The 15,522-nt window shown below is 39.1% G+C and overlaps 1 non-coding gene across 1 annotated transcript; it reads right to left on the bottom strand.

The window, feature by feature from the left end:
- Positions 1–838: 838 nt before the first annotated feature.
- Positions 839–945, bottom strand: LOC116087957. The gene has a single exon (XR_004117719.1). It is a non-coding gene; the product is annotated as a U6 spliceosomal RNA (small nuclear RNA).
- Between the last annotated feature and the right edge of the window lie 14,577 nt (positions 946–15,522).

Below are 15,522 nucleotides of genomic sequence, written 5' to 3'. Positions count from 1 at the left end.
ATTTTTTATTATATCTAGATCTGATTTTATATCTTTTCCAAAGCCATGGGTCCTCTCTACAGCACCTCTCTTCCCTATAACCACCTCTATGTTCATGAACTTTCATATACTCTACCACTCCAACATTTGTGTCATCTGCCTCTAGTTTCTATAGCCTGCCTCTGGTTCTCCTGTCACAACTTGCCTCCCTCCATTCCATCTCCATTCTTTCCTTCCTTCCTCAATGCTCACCCTTATGTTTTTGGAATCTACTTCTCCTGCCTATGTACTCTCTATCCCACCTACAGTTCTTACACCCTCCTCTGAGGTCAATAATCACATCTCTTCTCTATTACCCATTCTTTTTAGTTCTGAATCTCAATAAAATATGGACACCTCTCACTCCCTATTGTAAATGCCTACACATAATTCTACTTCTCTTTGAGTATGTGTGATTTGATAAAAGGCTCTAGAACAGTAGTTCTCAATCTGTCGGTCACAGTCCCTTTGAAAAACCTTTTTCTCCAAAAAAAAAACAAAAAAACAAAAAAAAACATTACATTACAATTAATAACAATAGCAAAATTATGCTTATGAAGTATCAAGAAAAAAATTGTGGTTGGGGAGTCGCCACAACATGAGGAACTGGATTAAAGGGTTGAAATATTATGGAGGCTGAGAACCACTGTTATAGCCAAGTAGAAATGCTTATAGAAACAAAGCAATGAATCTACGGTTGAAGTTAAGACACATAAATGAGTTACTTTTAGTATGTTTCTTATGATCATGTAATTGTCTACTTATTAAGCTCTATGAATTTCTGTTTTTCAGTATTTATACTCTTTTTTGTTTGTTTTAAAAAATTATGGAACGCTTCATGAATTTGCGTGTCATCCTTGCGCAGGGGCCGTGCTAATCTTCTCTGTATCGTTCCAATTTTAGTATATGTGCTGCCAAAGTGAGCACAGTATTTATATTCTTGATGTTAAGGAAATAAAAAAACACCAAAGAAGGAGTGATTCTTCATGAATTAATATTATTTCCCAGTTAACACTCTCACTCAGGAGACAGACATCTGGAAGAACAGTATTTGGAGTAGAGTTTACAATGGTATTCAAACTATTTTTTAATTCCTTTTTTTATTATTATTATTGAGAGGACCAGATGCAAAGCATTGCAAATTGTTTGCCTAACTCAAACCATAGAGAGTATTATCTCTTTTCCATATGACAGCAGATTCAGAGGGAGGGTGTTGAGAATGGAGTAGCAGTAACAACTCTCGTTTGTGGGATAGTGGGCTGGCACAGCAGCTCTTCAGGGACCACAGAGGCATGCAGAAGTCCCTCTTTATGATAATTTTGTGTATTATTTTTCTAATGAGTTATACCATACCTCTCAGATTCCACTCATTAAAAGGCTATGTGTGGGCCCTCCACAATGAGAGACTGCTTTCACATATTTGATCAGTGAAACTTTTTGAAGAGGTAAGAAAGGCTCTGTGATTCTTATAGGAAAATTGGTTCCCAGAATACATGACTCTAAGGCCAGGTAGAAACTCCAGAAGGAAACATGACAAGAGGACACCCCGGTAGTGCTTTTTCTAAAACATCTTTTATGTTAAAGTGATTTCAACTCTGGGACAGAACTGAGAAATTTTTTTCACTATGGGGAGGCTTCCCTTGCTATCACTCTTTACTAACTTCAGATTCTGTCTCTGAACCATTTGACCACCAAGAAATGAAAAATCATAAGCTACAGCAAGTTTCAGGTGTAAGTGAACAGAATCTCATAAACTCACAAACCAAGTCTAGATAGTTTTGTTCATTTTGTTCAAATCTTATGAAATATAAAAAGAAGGTTATGACCTCCCCTTGGCCAGATCCATGCCATGGTGACTTTGCCTGGTTAGCCAGGAAGTTTATTCTCCCTATTTCTTGCCCATATTTTGTCTTAACAAATCTTGCCGTGTCTAACACTGTGCAAACAGGATATGACTATTGGGAACAATGTAAAAGCCAGACTTTGGGCCAATTCTGTACTGAAGACAATTGAAAACAAAACAAACACAAAAAAAGATTAAAAACAAACAAAAGCAAATATAACATAATTTTCGTAAATTTGACACATTATTGAAATTATTCACTTTGTTTTGTTTTTTCAAGACAGGGTTTCTCTGTGTAGATCAGGCTGGCCTAGAATTCCCTCTTGTAGACCAGGCTGGTTTTGATCTCAGAGATCCACCTGTCTCTGCCCGAGTTTTGGGATTAATGGTGTGTGGTACCATACCCTGCTTACATTATTAAAATTTACAGGAGTGGTGGATGAGCCCAAGAGGCACCAGAGGGTTATAAGGCAAACACAGGCAATAAATCTGATTTAAGTAGCCAACTAGTAGACTACATTGGGTCAGATCTCTCATAGTCCACTCATCCCAGACCTGTGATCTCTTAGTTTGGGCCTTAAATGGAAGCGGAACAAGGACTAATGTAAAACCTGAACAGTCAAATACTCAAGGTGACAAGACACTCAGAAACCTATACCTAATTCAATCATGAATATGGTTAAAAAATAATAGTTTTTGATCTTGAACAAAATGAGTTTTTATGTATTTAACCAATGAATATAACGCAGTGGTTCTCAGCCTGTGGATCCTGGCCCCTTTGCCAAACCTCTATCTCCAAAACTACTTACATGATGATTCATAACAGTAGCAAGATTGCAGTTATGAAGTAGCAACAAAACTCATTTTATGGTTGAGGGTCACCACAGAACGAGGAACTGTATTAAAGAGTTGGATCATTAGGACTGAGAATCATTGTTATAATGTGTTACATGGTACAATCCACATTAAAATGGCTTTTTAAAGCATAGCTAAAAGTTACCCTCGTTGACAGTTGTAAGAGCCAATACTTACCTGGGTATAGTGTCACACACCTTTAATCCCAGCACTTGAGAGGCAGAGGCGAGTGGATCTCAGTGAGTTCAAAGCCAGCCTGGTTCACAAAGTCAGTCCAGGATAGCCAGTACACTGTTACACAGAAAAGCATGTCTCATAATGAGCAAACAGCCAATGCTTAGATGTCTCCTCCTGAATGAAGCTGAGTCCAGGACCCAAGGCACTAATACCAGCATGGACTACAGTGTGCAGACCTACATGGTCCCAGACCCCTGCTTGTGGTCTTTGCAAACTCCTTTCAGATTAAGGTTCATGTTCTTCTGAATCAAGGAACCTAATCTCTAATCTCAGTTCTTTGGCCTTTAGTCTGTTTTGTTGTTGTTGTTGTTGTTGTTGTTGTTGTTGTTTGGTTTTTATTTTTTTATGTTTTATCTTTCCAATGTGATAACTATAGCCTGGAAAATGAAGAGCAGCCTAAGAGAGGATGAAAAGGATTGCCTGTACCTTACTGAGTCCATGCTTGAAAAATACATGTAAGTGTGCATTCCGTAGTGCTCCGTTTCAGACATCTGGAAAGGGTACAACTCCCCCCTGCCCCACCCCAGTGCAGACATTGCTAATTGATTACAGCATTCTTTCCAACCAAGCTCAGAAGCAGCCTGGCTTATAACCCTCAACACAGGACTCTAGCAGCCACTTCCATTAATTCACAGTTGGCGCAGGATATGGAGCCTTCCTAGCATTCTAGCCTATGTACCCCTCATGGAAAATGGAACCAAGGGAGAGCCTCAGCACACAGCCAGATGGGTTGCCAACATGTCTGAGATGCTATATTTATTGAACGAGGATCAAACTGCATATGCTGTTGAGAAAAACAGCTGCTGTTGAGATAAATGATATATTTTGAAGGAACAAAGTAAAGAAGAAAAAAAAACCAAATAGCAGGGTTGGGACTGCCATTTTTATGAACTGTGGTGCATAATACAAGCCAATTATAAAACACAAGTCATAAAGAACCTACAAACTGGTTATCGATTTTACTATCGCAGTTCCAGAAGTGTGCTGTACCATCATGGTTTGTCAAAGTTACACAGACAGTCAAGAGTCTTGATGCAAAACATGCTGACCTTAAAACATATGAGCTAGTTCAGTTCCATGGACAGAGGATAGACTTTTCTTTCTCCCTTTACAAAATCAATTCTTATGGTTTTTTTTTATTATTTTATATTTATTGTACATGTGTAGTGCTTTGCCTGCATTGCTGTATGTATACCATATATATGCCTGGTACCTGTAGAGACCAAAAAAGAGTATCTGATCCTTTGGAACTAGAGGCTGTGAGCCAACATGTGGGTGCTAGGAATCAAACCCAGATGTGTGAAAGTGCAGACAACTGAGCTATACCTCTAGTCTTAGAGAATCAATTCATTAATCTCTATCCAGACATTATAGTCAACATTGAAGCTATCTACCTGGTAAGAAATAATCCTTGAGGAAAGTAGAGTTGGCTGAAATCCTCTACCATTTTGATTGGAATCCATTTAGTTATAAAGAGCTACGTCTCCAGATGCTACCAGGCATGGCTAAATGTGATGCCTGTTCTCATTGATCCCTAGCAATATTGTTATTGTCAATTCCCCAAACAGAATGTGACCAAGGAAAAGACCTTCAGAGAGCCCATTGCTGCTGGTCAAAATAGAATCAATCTGTTCATTTGTGCAAGTGTCTTACTGATCAGGTCTCCTGAGTAGATGCTTCCATCTTCAGCTTCAATGAGAATGTGGCCTTTACGTATCAGCCAGGACATCTGCACTCTTCTCAGAATGGCTGCAAGAGTCAGCAATTTGATAGTGGCCTAGAAACTAGAGCTTGGATGTCTACAAGTGAGAAGTCAATGGAGCTGGGCTGTGGTGGTGCACACCTTTAATCCTAGCACTTGGGAGGAAGAGGCAGGAAGATTTCTGAGTTTGAGCCCAGCCTGGTCTACAGAGTGAGTTCCAGGACAGCCAAGGCTACACAAAGAAAAAGAAACCCTGTCTTGAAAAAGAACAACAACAACAAAAGTCAATGGAAATGTCCTGATGGGAATGAGGCCCCATTGGGATAAAAGGGTAGGCAGGCAGGCATCATACATCATAGCATCACATGTGGGTTCCTCTTTTATCTCATCCAGCACTGAACCAAAATGAGAGCAAAGTTGGGGAAACCCAGTAATGAGCCTGAACCTCAACTTCCATCACTTTAAATCTGAGCAACAGAACTCTCACCTTGGAAGATTGCCTGAGGATGCCATAAGGTAATATATAGCGAGCTCCTCAAGGGCTACACCTTAATGAACATTCCTATTCTTCTACTCTGAGGGATCTATATCTGCAGGGCAGAGTGGCACTTGGAATACAAATGGCCTCTGATCTAAACTTCCTATTAGAATGCTTTTCTGTTTTATGTAGGAGAAAACATAGAGCAAAATGGCTTAAATATAAATTTATAAGTACTTCACCCCAAAACTTCAGAAGCACATTGTTTTCTAGCAAGGTCTGAACAACTAATGTCACTGGGAAAGAGCTCTCTGCATCTCCCTTCTACTTTCCTGACTACAGGTTTATTCTAGAGACTTCATGAGAAAGGTAATAGCAAGGCCACATTGCACAGCAAGCAGCAAAAGCCAAAGCCTTTGGGGCACATTTCATGTCACTCCATATCGTCTAAGGAGGGAAGAGCAGCTATTTTTAGCTTATACTCCATGCCTGCAATTTAAACACAGTACACAGGGCAGTGAGAGAGGCTGTGCTGTCAGACCACATCATTGGTTGGTTTCAGGAAGATAAAGAGGTATAGCAACCCAAGGGATCAAAGTGTCATTCCCCAAGAGGGAGAGAAATGGATGTGAGACTGTCAGTTGTCTATTGGAAAGGATAGTCTCCGAGGGCTAGCTACAGGTCTGTAAGAACACATTTTTGTTATAAGACAGTGAGGTCTGAGTTGGTTTGTCACAGAAAGTTATTGTGGCTAACTGTGACGGTTTAAACTCGCTTGGTGGATGGAAGTGGCACTATTAGGAGGTGTGGCCTTGTTGGACTAGGGGTGTCCTTGTTGACCTGTGTAGGCAGGCTTTAAAGTCTCCTCCTATACTCAGGTTCCACCTCAGTACAAAAAAAGACCCTCTCCTGGCTACCTGTAGAGGAATCTCCTGGCTACCTTCAGGTCAAAATGTAGAACTCTCAGCTCCTTCTCCAGCATTATATCTACCTGCAGGCTGCCACGCTTCCTGCCATGATGGTAATGGGCTGAACCTCTGAAACTATAAGCCAACCCCAAATAAATGTCATTGTTTGAGGGATGTGGTGATGACTCTAGAGCCAGGTATGATTGCACATAACTGTGCGAACTCATGAGGCTGAGGCAGGAGGACTGCTGAAAAATCAAGGGCAGCCTGGGCTATGTAGCAGTACACTTTTTCCAAAGAGCAAAACAAGATGAATCAAAACACATGGTGAACTCTTTAAAACAAAGAAGAAAAACTAATAAAAAGGAGAGGATTATGATAGACAGGGAGAATGATTGGTGACTTAAAATCCAATTTTACTCACACTGAATATAATTTGGAAATATCTTCAGATAAGAGCAGCAGAAATGACTCAGTGAGGAATGTGCATGTGCACAAGCATGAAGACCTGGATTCTCATCCTCAGCCCTCACATGGAAGCCAGGTGTGATAGATAGCATGTGTCTATAACCCTAGTGCTGGAGGATGGTGGAAATCCCCCAGCTGAACCTGGGAGCTCCCTGCCTGTCTAGCCTAGGTGAGAGGAACCTCAGGTTTTGTGAGAGACCATGTCTCAAAAGTAAAGGAAGTGTCAATAGGGGAAGACGCCTGATATCAACTGCTGGCCTCCACAGGCACAGACATAATTGAGCACCTTCTACATACACACCTACATGCACACATGCACACACACACATGTGTACTTCATACACAAGCACACACAAACACAAATATAAGCATGAATTTTTATACAAACACACACACACACACACACACACACACACACACACACACACACACACACAAACATACACATGGACCAAAAAGAAAGAAAATGAAATGAAACATTTCAAAGTGAGGATCTCCAATTGAAGCCCAGAAGACTATAATATAGACCCACAACCTATACAATAGTAGGGTCAGCATTCTGTCCTTTTGTTTAATTTTGATACTGGAGATTGAAATGAGGCTCTCACATGCACTAAGCATACATTTTATCCCTAGGCTGAATTCCCTGGCCCCTCTATCAGGTTTATTTCACATCTTGAGAATCTTTACCCTGACCATGATCTTTTGACTTTGGCGAGTTTCTACACAGACAATGTCTATATACTAAGGACAGCACCTTCACCTGAACAATCTGAAAAGCCAGGAATGAGATTCTTCTGAGAAGCTTCTCAAGGATGGAAACCCAGCATACTGTAAGTTATAGATTATCCCACCACTTCTGTCAGACTAAAATTCCCTGGGCTGCTACTCCCTCAATAGAAAACAGAATGCAACCTCTGTACCCCTCAATTCACAATGCAAATGGAGGGACAGTTCTGAGTATTGGATGCCCCAGATAGGACCATCCAAACTCATGTCATGTATGAGACTTAGTCTTTTGTTGGCCAGGAAACTAGCTGAGTCCGTGATGTTGCTGAGTTTTCTGTGGGTTTCAACAGTGTCTTAATCTTCTATTGCTGTGAAGAAACACCAGGACTTTGGCAACCCTTATAAAAAAGATTTGAGTAGAGTTGGCTTACAATTAAGATGCTTAGTCTGTTATCATGGAAGAAAGCAGGGTGGCAGACATCGTGTTGAAGAGGTAACTGAGGGTTCTATATCCTCAAAGCCTATCCTAAATGACACACTTCCTCCAACAAGGTCCCACTAGGCCACACTTTGTAATAGTGTCACTCTCTAATGGCCTATGGGGACCATTTTCATTGAAACCTCCATAAACAGTATAGGAAACTCTTGACAGCTGAAGTCATTTTGTGCCATAAATCAGCCCACAAATCCTGGAAGGAAAGGGTTCCATTTTATCATCGCAGCATCGTATTTGACCCCAGAGACTTCCCTGAAGTAGGCTAAATCCCATTATTCCTCAGGTCTCCAGCCTTAGCCCTCTCCCTCTATCTGCACTGTCTCAAGATGATTTCATCCTCTTCCACAGTTTAAAATATCATCTTCATCTCAATGTTTTCAATGTCTATCTGATGTCACTAATCTGCCATGAAATGTGTACCCAATTGCCTACTTAACAGTCCTATTTATGTGTCTTTTGGTTAACTAAAAGTCTATGTATCTTGAATAAAACCCTAATTCTACCACTTCACTCTCTCCTCTCTCCCAACTTAATCTATGTCAGAAAACCCATCCCATTGAACTAGTGCCTTAAACATCAAATTAGCCTTCAGTTTTGATGTCTCTTCCCTTTATCTCAGGATATCAGCAAATCCTACTGAATTTATATGGAAAGTATACCAAAAAATTTGCCACTTACATTGCCATTACTCTTATGAAAGTCAGACTCACTCCCTACCTGTGCTTCCTTTTCCCATTCCCCCATCAGCATCTGATAAATCATTGTAATTAATACCACAGGATTATGATCTATGTAAGGTAAATGTATTCATTTCCCTTTTGTTTGCTTTAATTTTTTGAGACAGGTCTCATATACCCTAGTCTGGGTTTGAACTTACTAAAATGTCAAGAATAACCTTGAACTGCTGATCCTCCTACCTCCATGTTTTAATCAGGATTTTTATTCCTGAACAAAACATCATGACCAAGAAGCAAGTTGAGGAGGAAAGGCTGTATTCAGCTTACATTTCCACATTGCTGTTCATCACCAAAGGAAGTCAGGACTGGAACTCACACAGGGTAGGAACTTGAAGGCAGGAGCTGATGCAGAGGCCATGGAGGGTGCTGCTTACTGGATTGCTTCCCCTGGCTTGCTCAGCTTGCTTTCTTATAGAATCTGGGACTACCAGCCCAGGGATGGCACCACCCACAATGGGGTAGGCTCTCCCCCGAATGATCACTAATTGAGAAAATGCCTTACAGCTGGATCTTTTGGAGGCACTTCCTCAAGGGAGGCTCATTTCTCTATGATAACTCCAACTTGTATCAAGTTGACACAAAACCAGTCAGTACACTCCATCTTCCATATGTTGAGGTTACAGACATTTGCTATCATATGAAGTGCTGGAACATAGTCCAAGAATGGACTCCTGTGAGAATTCTGAGTGCTTGTAAGAAAACAGAACAAGATGTCAGTTTCTTCAAAACACTGTTTTGAACTGTTTTCTGAATAAGGGTTTTTTTTTTTTTTTTTGCTTTTTTTTGCGTTTTCTTTTTCTTTTTTGTTTTTGTTTTTTTTGTTGTTGTTGTTTTTTGTTTGTTTTTTTGTTTGTTTCATTTTGTTTTGCTCCTCCAAGATGTACTGGATAGAAATAGTTGTTAGTCATATGCCTCTATGCATAAAACATATTTTTACCATGTGTGGCTTGTCCTCCTGATAGTACAGTTTTCTCAGGAGACTCTTCTTAATGCTCAGGGTATAAATTGTCTGATTGTCTGACTAAAGTTTGCTATTACCTCATTTTTAGATTCCATTTTCCCAAGTTCACACTGCCAATGAGAGCTGTAAAAAGCCCAGCTCCAAATAGAATTCAAACTCCAACACAGCATGGAGCCTAAGAGTGATGTGGGCTTCCATAATTTCTCCCTAATCTTGGCCTCACTGTCTTCTCTGTCTTGCTCATGGTCTATGTCCATTGGCTTTCTATCTGTTGCTGAGCAGGTCAAGCTCGGATATTCCTCCACCTTTTTCAAGCCTCTGCTTAAACATTGCCTTGGTAGAGAGGCTTTCTCTAATCTCCCTGGACAAGACCTCAAGGCCTACCTAGTGCTATCATTATGCCTTCTTTGGATTCGACATTACTCTTCCATTTTGATTTTTTTTTCCTGTTAGCTTTGTTACTTTTGGTTTGATGATAGAACTTGGGTCTTTATTCTTAGCTAAATACAAGATCTGTCATTTTTTGTTGCTTTGCTTTTTTTTTTTCCTTAACAGAATAAAAGTTCCAAGAAAGCAACTACTTGGTTAGTATATAATACCTTCTCAAAGAATAATTGGTGAATCATTTAGTGAATCCATTTCAGCAATTTTTAAAATACTATCCAGAGGGCCCGGGAGATTTTCTGAGACTTTTCACTGGCAGCAAGCCAGAGAGGATGCAGGTAGCAGAGAGACATAGCTATGACCTTTCAGAATTTGGAGTTTTCCATGGATTCAACTAGAATATTTTTACTTTCATCTGCTTATGCAATGGCATTTGTGTAAGATTTTTTTCTTGCTAAAACGCTTATGCCATTAAATGTTCCTAACAACCAGTATTGCCTTTCTAGCCTCTCACTGGATCCAGGAACTACTGTCCTGTGGTTTCAAAGTGTTTTCACATTGTACCAACACCAAAGTCCAGCCTGCCCCAAAAGGGCACACACCATTTTCACAATATCTAGTGCATCCCAAACATCCCAATGCAGCTGTTGTTTTCAGTCTTACTAAACAATGAAATTGTATTTTTTTTCTATCATGAAAAGCAACATGTCAGTCTTTGTGGTTTGATCCCAAATCTACTGTAGAAGTTCATTTTAAATGACATGACGACTGTTCTGAATATCAGAGTTCACTATTTACTTCTGGTTTTCTAAGCAAATCATTAAGACTAATGGAAGAAAGCAAATGAGATTGTCTTCACATTTAATATCTTTCTCTGCAACTCAAACTGTCAGGCAACAGAAAAACCCTAGCTACCAATGCAGAATAAATGTCAATGAGATTGTTAATTATAACACTTGTTTTTATAAGCCAATATATAAGGATTAACTACAAAGTATTAACTTTAGTTTAACACATAAAGTAATTTATAACATAATCGAATAAAATGTATGTCCTCTGATTTGTTATAATTTGAAGTCTTAAAGAAGTTTAATCCAATAGGAAAGGGGTTAAATAATCATTTTCTGGCTATAAAAAAAGCTTAAAGTTATTTAATTTCTAAGTACAACAAATAATAGTAATAAATGCCACAAATCTCATTCTGCACAGAGCACATGTAAACAGTGTTGGAATCTGGAAGTCCCAGTCTATGAGGAGCCAAACCCTCACAGTTCTAAACGCACTATATTTAATGTTGACATAGAAGGGGCTCCAATAAACATATGAATAAAATTGTAATAAACAGATAAGCAGCATGCTATACAGACAATATTGAAGAACATAGGGGAAAGTTTCAATAGAGTGAAGTCCACCTCCTGAGAAGTTATACTCTCCTCCAGCCCCATCTGTAATCAAAATGCCCATGGGAAGACCATTTTCCATTTCAACTTCTCTATCTATAATTTAAATGCATGCTAGACATTTCTGCTATCTTTTCAGTCATCTCTTCCCTTATTTAATTTTCAATAAAAAATTAACCACTGATCTGATTCTCTGTGCTGGTCTAGATATAATCCCTTAAATAACCCCAGTGCTCATCCCTGGAAGATGCATTTCTGTGAGCTGATCACAGCTATTGGTTTAAAACGGACATAAATCCCAAATAAACCCAATGAGCCATGAGGACACAACAGCCAGAGCCTATGATATCTCTTTTACCATAATCAGACCTAAAGCCTTCTCTTCCTCGAGAGAACATGGAGTAAGGACAGAAAAGAGCAACTACTACAGTCAATGTTACCAATACCAAGTCAAACTGAAGACAAAGATGAAACTGACCTACTAAAGAGCACCTAGAAAGAAATCAAAGCTGAAGCCTGGATATTTGAAAACTTGAGCCTCTGTTTGTAATTAGGTCTAATATGAGTACAACTTAACTGTTGACTTCTTGGTTACTGAGATAATAGAATTCTGCGGACTGAGATAATTTTAGTTGTGGAGTTTTTTTCTGGCTTACATCTGCATTGACAGAAATCGATGGTTATTGAACAGGAGTCTGTATCCTCTCCCTCTTCTTCTTTCACTCGGTTTGAGTCTCAGCCTTGCCCTATACCAGAAGCAAAAGCCGATGCTCACTCCAAGTCTCCAGCCAGGGACAAGAACTGAGCTGAGTGCATAGTTTAGGAGAAATTTCATTTCAATCCATTATTTCTTGCCAAAGGTTGATTTAAGGGAGTCACAAGAAGATTTTTTTTTTTTTTTGGGTTGGGGACAAGACTAAGTCTTAAGAAAATAAATTTATATTTTCTTGAGAGGTATCGAACTCCTGGAGAAAGATAGCTATCCAAGACTTTGGGGCAACCTAGCAGGAAAGCTGAGTGTAGACAGATTTTAAAAAGGAAAAACGTAGTGTCTGTGATTATGTCACTGAACTGCTGAGTCAGCTAACCCTGTGGTACCCTATTCCTGGTCTTCTTGGTTGTGACCATAAGTCACTTTGACCTTTCAGTCATAAGTGGTGGCTCTTTGATTGATAATTAAAAGCATCCAAACCAATGCACCATGCCTGTTCTCAAATATTTAAAGTTAAAACCTGGCAGTACATTGAAATTGTTAAAGTAGTTTTAAAATTATTGCCTCATTACTGAAAAACAAATTTTATTAGGATGGGAATTTCCAATAATTATTTTCATAGATAATTAAAAAAGATCACTTGAGAATTTTCCTGATATTTGAACCTATTAGTATTCCCTGAACAAAAAATAATAAAAGGATAAGCAGTATTTAAATGTATTTATTTCTTATCACCTACAAGTAAATGCTAGAATAGATGTTAGGAATATAACAAAATTTCAAAATAAGAAGAAAAATGTCACCAACAACTCATGTTCAGAAATTCTAAGGCTCCCTGGGTACTTTTTAATTATCACCTGAGGTAAGTCTTTATTTTGTGTTTAGTAAGAAATTAAAACTAACAGTCACCTTAGAGACACTTAGCTTGACACAGTTCACTTAGAGGAAAGCAAGACGATCAAGTTGGCATTCATATCTGGAATGAAATAGCATTGCTATCATTGAATTTTCTTTTGTAACATTAATCTTGGTTTTTTAATTTTTATTTGTTAAACAACATGGCGACTGTAAAGGTTGCCTAGCGCAAGTGTGGTGCAGTTAAGCTTCATCGACCAGTGTGCCTTGGGCCTCCTCTCCAGTCTCGTTACCATGTGATTGTGTTCCTTGCAGGCAAAAGCTGCATCTAATGTTACTCTGCCAACCACTCACATCATGCAGAAATGAGGAACCACACACTGTACAGGGTTATAGTGGGGATAATGTAATAGCTTAAGCCTCAGTGTTTTGAATAGAATAGGAGGGAAAAAAAACCTCCAAAATTGATGTGTTCGTACAGAATGGGTCATGTGGATGAGTACATATCCATCTGTACAGCATACATGACACCATCTTGTGACAAATACATCTACTCTTTGTATCAACTTCCATTCCTTTCTGAACTGTCCGTTAGGCCGTTTTTTGTTTTTTTTTTTTTTTTAAGGAGCCCAGTTTCTTACTTCCCAGAAACTCTGGGTTGGTTGTGAGATTGCCTCACAGCTATGATGAAACTTTCAGATCCCCATGCTTAGAGTATCAGGGTCTTCACAAACATTACAGCAATATATGATCATAACAAATATTTAACAGAGTAGCAGTTCATACATAATAGTTAATGCACAGCTTTAACTAAATGTTACTTATTATTTAAAATGCTTGGGACCTAAATTCGAAATATTCTGAATAAATTAACGTGAACCCAAAATCTACAATTCTGTTTTTTTTTCCACACTTGTTTTATTAAACATGACTTTGATTTCTGGCACCTGAGAGCTAAGCAGTTGTCAGAAAGCACTACTGGGGCCCTCTATCTTATAATGCATTATTATTCACAAAAAGCTCATAGTATGTAACATACTGGGCAAATAAGAGAGATAATTTTCACATTCTAAAAAACAAATATATAAAATATGTATTAATAGCATGTTTCCTTATATTAAAAGTATAAACATAAATACAATAAATTTCCATAAGAAAGACCTATATTCTATATGTTTTGCTTTTTGAGAGTCTCATTGTATATCAAAACTGGCCTTGAACACATGATCCTCCTACATCAGCCTTTCAAGTTGTGAGTTTATAGATGGGTATCAACACACCTGGCTAGTGCTCATTTATCATAAATACAAATCAAGTATAAATAGACATATAAGTGTTTTCAAATGGAGGCAGTTTTCAAGTCCTGCTAATATTCCAATTGGTAAAATGACATAGCATCAGGAGGCCATGATTGACTCACAAGGGAAAACATGAATGAGTCCTTCCTGGTGCCTCACATCCATCTCCACTTTCTTGTGCAACAAACACTGAAAATATAATTATTTCAGAAATGTTCAACTGTACCATATGTCTTTAACTACAATCAGTATGGTGTACAACAGACACTTTGATCTTCCTCTTCCTATTTAACTGAAATTTGTATTCATCTTTAATTGTGGAAGCCAGGTCAGCTGCCATTTAGATCTGAAACATCCCCAGATGCTCAGATCCTGAAGGTTTGGTCCCCACGGTGACTCTATTGGGAGATGAGGGACCCACTAGAAGGTGGGGCCTAATAAGAGGTCCCTAGGTCATCAGCTGCATGTCATCTAATTGGGACTGGGGCACCTCAGTCTATTCCTTTTCTCATTTTTGCTGCCACAGCAGACTGTATGGAGTTTGCTCTCCTACAATCCCAGTACCATCACAATAACCACATAGACAAGGCCCTTAAAAATGAGGATTTGTATCCAAGAGAAGGGAACCTCCAAAACTGGGCCAAAAGATCTTCCCAGTGGCTGGACTAGGAACAATGCTTTCAATAGCTCATTCTCTTCATTCCTCCATCAGGTGGTGGTAGTGGTGGGCACAGAACTGTGACAATTAAGTTAATCGGATACCGCAGCTGAAGTGAGTTAGGTCTGGGCCCTGACTAAAGAGGATTGCTTCAGAAATGAAACTGAATTTTTACTAGAAAGATTATCTAAATGGATATTGTGTAGCAACAGATGGGGATTTCCACAATTCTATTTTAAAACAACAGGAACACTTAAAAAAAATAGCACAGGGTCAACTAGTATCATAAGACTTGTACAATGACTGGGTGCTGTTCAGTATTGAAAGCATGCTGTCCTGTTAACAGATGACCTTTTATTTGAAAGAGCCCAGCTTCCCTAACCACCTTTAGAGAATAAGTCAGCTAGCTCTGTTTTACAACAGATATGGTGTCCTGGAACTGGGTTCTCTGAGTCACTAAGCTGAAACCAAAGATGCCACCAGGACACAGAGAGCACTGCTTTGCAAGCTGCACTGAGCTCAGACCCAAGCATAGACCCTGAGTCTGAAAAGCATCAGACCTTTGCAAAGCACTGAATGTGTGTGAGCGCCCTTTGTACCACACATTTCAAAATGGCTGGGAAGGGTGAAAGGAGATAACGTACTTTCAAAGCTACAAAGGCAAGACCAAGTTGCTTCACAAGGATTGGTACATTCTAGATTTGGTACTTCTAATACTAATAAGTTCTGAAACAACCCAATCCAATAATACAGAGAGAGAGAGAGAGAGAGAGAGAGAGAGAG

Source organism: Mastomys coucha, unplaced genomic scaffold (genome assembly GCF_008632895.1).
Source record: "Mastomys coucha isolate ucsf_1 unplaced genomic scaffold, UCSF_Mcou_1 pScaffold13, whole genome shotgun sequence".
Taxonomy (NCBI): domain Eukaryota; kingdom Metazoa; phylum Chordata; class Mammalia; order Rodentia; family Muridae; genus Mastomys; species Mastomys coucha.
Note: the sequence above shows the minus strand (reverse complement) of the source record. Positions and strands in the feature narration are given on the sequence as shown.